We start from the raw sequence: 4607 nt of genomic DNA, 5'->3' as shown, positions 1-4607 counted from the left end.
ATTGTGTTGTTTTAATGTAAAATTCTTACAAAAGTCCCCATGTCTCTCCTAAAACATGAATATATTGCGCAATTTAGCACACTAATTTAGGCAGTTGCTGCCTATATGTCACGTTTCACTCTTAAGGTAGCTACAACGTTACGGACACATTGTAAAGGAAAGATTGTATGGACGCATTCAAAACTTTATTGTTTGCTGCCCCCTATTGATGATAAAGTAGTCCCACAAAATGTTTCAAAAGTCATGAATGCAGTCGAAGTGAAAATCAACACAAATTTCACTGTTGTTGTGGCTAATCACGTTTTCTAGTGTAAATTCAATTTCGAGTATAGAAATGATACAGTGATTTTTAGAGCAGAAACGCTATCGATAACCTCCCAAAAGGCACGGGCGGGGTTCGAACCCGCGATCTTCGGTTTACGAGACCGACGCCTTACCACTTGGCCACCGCGCCTGCGCTGGGTAGCGCATGAAAGAGTGTTCCATATCTCATGTAGGCGAAGTAGTATATATATTTCAAATAGCTACCTCGCGGCGGCCCTATGCAGTTAAATACCCCAGAAAATATGTTTAATTTAGAAATTATTTTTTCATGACTTGTGCAGTGTGCATGTTTTTTTTTTAAATGTACTACACTCAATCTATTTAAATTGGAAATAGGTAATGTTTTGTTTAGGACAGTAGTAACAACATTTCAGTTGAAAGGGAGTAGCTAGTAGGGCCCCTACCACTGCATGTCAAATATAATGGTTTTTAGCATAGGTCTACTTCAATTAACTGCTACTTTGAACGTGACATTTGGTGTGAATAAAAACAAAGAATGAGGAAAATAAAATGTTTTGCATGAACCACAAGGGGAGGCTGTTACACTGCACTGTCTGGCAATGCTAGCTAGTACACACACACACACACACACACACACACACACACACACACATAGTTGTTAATTTATTACAATTTATGCAATATACAGTTCAATTAAAATTATTATTCAAACAGTTTTTTACATTTAAATTACCTTCCGGTTACTGGCCCAACTTTAACAACACGTTTTTAATTTTAACCCATCCTAACTGTGCTCAAAATACTTATTGAGGAATGCAGAAACGACAAGAGGCCTACGCAGAAATGCAACATAATCTCTAAAAAAAATGTTTTGTTAACGGCAGTGTGTGTTCTTAGAGGCACAGATGGTTTGGTCAGCAGAGTTACACCAGTTGTTTTACTGGGTCCTTTAATCTTCTCTGTCGGTGGGTTCTTTGACAGTGGGAGTGGGCTTCAGTCCTACAGCCTGGAAGGAGGAATAAACAAACACCTTTTGGAGAGAGAGAGAAGAAAGAGAGACAGAGAGACAGAGAGAGAGAGAGAGAGAGAGAGAGAGAGAGAGAGTCAGAGAGAGAGAGAGAGACAGAGAGAGAGAGAGAGAGAGAGAGAGAGAGACTGTATATATACATAATATGACATTTGAAATGTTTTTATTCTTTTGGAACTTCTGATTGTAATGTTTATTGTTAATATGTATTGTTTATTTCACTTTTGTTTACTATCTACTTCACTTGCTTTGGCAATGTTAACATACGTTTCCCATGCCAATATTTTTTTTTAAACATTGAAGTAATTTAGCAGACGCTCTTATCCAGAGCGACTTACAAATTGGTGCATTCAATTTAGGATAGCCAGTGGGACAACCACTCCTTTTTATTATTATTATTCTTTTTTTAATGGGGGGGTGGGGGAGGGGGGGTAGAAGGATTACTGTTATATTATTCCAGGTATTCCTTAAAGAGGTAGGGTTTCAAGTGTCTCCGGAAGGTGGTCAGTGACTCCGCTGTCCTGGCGTCGTGGGGAAGCTTTTTCCACCATTGGGGTGCCAGAGCAGCGAATAGCTTTGACTGGGCTGAGCGGGAACTGTGCTTCCGTAGAGGTAGGGGGGCTAGCAGGCCAGAGGTGGATGAACGTAGTGCCCTCGTTTGGGTGTAGGGTCTGATCAGAGCCTTAAGGTAAGGAGGTGCCGTTCCCCTCACAGCTCCGTAGGCAAGCACCATGGTTTTGTAGTAGATGTGAGCTTCAACTGGAAGCCAGTGGAGTGTGCGGAGGAGCGGGTGACATGAGAGAACTTGGGAAGGTTGAACACCAGACGGGCTGCAGCGTTCTGGATAAGTTGTAGGGGTTTAATGGCACAGGCAGGGAGCCCAGCCAACAGCGAGTGGCAGTAATCCAGACGGGAGATGACAAGTGCCTGGATTAGGACCTGTGTCGCTTTCTGTGTAAGGTAGGGTCGTACTCTGCGAATGTTGTAGAGCATGAACCTGCAGGATCGGGTCACCGCTTTGATGTTAGCGGAGAACGACAGGGTGTTGTCCAGGGTCACGCCAAGGTTCTTTGCACTCTGGGAGGAGGACACAATGGAGTTGTCAACCGTGATGGCGAGATCATGGAGCAGGCAGTCCTTCCCCCGGGGGGAGAGCAGCTCCGTCTTGCTGAGGTTCAGCTTGAGGTGGTGATCCGACATCCACACTGATATGTCTGCCAGACATGCAGAGATGCGATTTGCCACCTGGTTATCAGAAGGAGGAAAGGAGAAAATTAATTGTGTGTCGTCTGCGTAGCAATGATAGGAGAGACCATGTGAGGATATGACAGAGCCAAGTGACTTGGTGTATAGAGAGAATAGGAGAGGGCCTAGAACTGAGCCCTGGGGGACACCAGTGGTGAGAGCACGTGGTGCGAAGACAGATTCTCGCCACGCCACCTGGTAGGATCGACCTGGCAGGTAGGACACAATCCAAGAGTGAGCAGCGCCGGAGATGCCCAACTCGGAGAGGGTGGAGAGGAGGATCTGATGGTTCACAGTATCAAAGGCAGCAGATAGGTCTAGAAGGATAAGAGCAGAGGAGAGAGAGTTAGCTTTAGCAGTGCGGAGAGCCTCCGTGACACAGAGAAGAGCAGTCTCAGTTGAATGACCAGTCTTGAAACCTGACTGGATTGGATCAAGAAGGTAATTCTGAGAGAGATAGCAGGAGAGTTGGCTAGAGACGGCACGCTCAAGAGTTTTGGAGAGAAAAGAAAGAAGGGAACTGGTCTGTAGTTGTTGACATCGGAGGGATCGAGTGTAGGTTTTTTGAGGAGGGGTGCAACTCTCGCTCTCTTGAAGACGGAAGGGACATAGCCAGCGGTCAAGGATGAGTTGATGAGCGAGGTGAGGTAAGGGAGAAGGTCTCCGGAAATGGTCTGGAGAAGAGAGGAGGAGATAGGGTCAAGCGGGCAGGTTGTTGGGCGGCCGGCCGTCACAAGTCGCAAGATTTCATCTGGAGAGAGAGGGGAGAAAGAAGTCAAAGCATAGGGTAGGGCAGTGTGAGCAGGACCAGCGGTGTCATTTGACTTAATAAATGAGGATCGGATGACGTCAACCTTCTTTTCAAAATGGTTGACGAAGTCATCCACAGAGAGGGAGGAGGGAGGGGGAGGAGGAGGAGGATTCAGCAGGGACGAGAAGGTGGCAAAGAGCTTCCTAGGGTTAGAGGCAGAGGCTTGACATTTAGAGTGGTAGAAAGTGGCTTTAGCAGCAGAATCAGAGGAAGAAAATGTAGAGAGGATGGAGTGAAAAGATGACAGGTCCGCAGGGAGTCTAGTTTTCCTCCATTTCCGCTCGGCTGCCCGGAGCCCTGTTCTGTGAGCTCGTAATGAGTCGTCAAGCCGCGGAGCAGGAGGGGAGGACCGAGCCGGCCGGGAGGATAGGGGACTAGAATCAGGAGATCGGAGGGAGAATGATTTAGCAGAGGGAAGAGATGATAGGATGGAAGAGGAGAGAGTAGCAGGAGAGAGAGAGCGAAGGTTGCGACGGCACATTGCCATCTGAGTAGGGGCAGAGTGAGTAGTGTTGGAGGAGAGCGAGAGAGAAAAGGATACAAAGTAGTGGTCGGAGACTTGGAGGGGAGTTGCAGTGAGATTAGTAGAAGAACAGCATCTAGTAAAGATGAGATCAAGCGTATTGCCTGCCTTGTGAGTAGGGGGGGACGGTGAGAGGGTGAGGTCAAAAGAGGAAAGGAGTGGAAAGATGGAGGCAGAGAGAAATGAGTCAAAGGCAGACATAGGGACGTTAAAGTCACCCAGAACTGTTAGGGGTGAGCCATTCTCAGGAAAGGAACTTATCAAGGCGTCAAGCTCATTGATGAACTCTTTAAGGGATCCTGGAGGGCGATAAATGATAAGGATGTTAAGCTTGAATGGGCGAGTGACTGTGACAGCATGGAATTCAAATGAGGAGATAGACAGATGGGTCAGGGGGAAAAGAGAGAATGTCCACTTGGGAGAGATGAGGATTCCGTTGCCACCGCCACACTGACCAGATGCTCTCGGGGTATGCGAGAACACATGATCAGACGAGGAAAGAGCAGTAGGAGTAGCAGTGTTTTCTGTGGTAATCCATGTTTCCGTCAGTGCCAAGAAGTCGAGGGACTGGAGGGTAGCATAGGCTGAGATTAACTCTGTCTTGTTGGCCGCAGAACGGCAGTTACAGAGGCTGCCGGAGACCTGGAACTCCACGTGGGTCGTGCGCGCAGGGACCACCAGATTAGAGTGGCAGCAGCCACGCGGTGTGAAGCGTT

At 47.1% G+C, this 4607-nt stretch overlaps 1 non-coding gene across 1 annotated transcript; it reads right to left on the bottom strand.

Moving 5' to 3' along the window:
- Positions 1–382: 382 nt before the first annotated feature.
- trnat-cgu lies at positions 383–454 on the bottom strand. Its single transcript has one exon. It is a non-coding gene; the product is annotated as a tRNA-Thr (tRNA).
- Between the last annotated feature and the right edge of the window lie 4153 nt (positions 455–4607).

This window comes from Coregonus clupeaformis, chromosome 35 (assembly GCF_020615455.1).
Source record: "Coregonus clupeaformis isolate EN_2021a chromosome 35, ASM2061545v1, whole genome shotgun sequence".
Taxonomy (NCBI): Eukaryota; Metazoa; Chordata; class Actinopteri; order Salmoniformes; family Salmonidae; genus Coregonus; species Coregonus clupeaformis.
The sequence above is the reverse complement of the archived record's forward strand: the minus strand, read 5'-3'. Positions and strand labels throughout refer to the sequence as shown.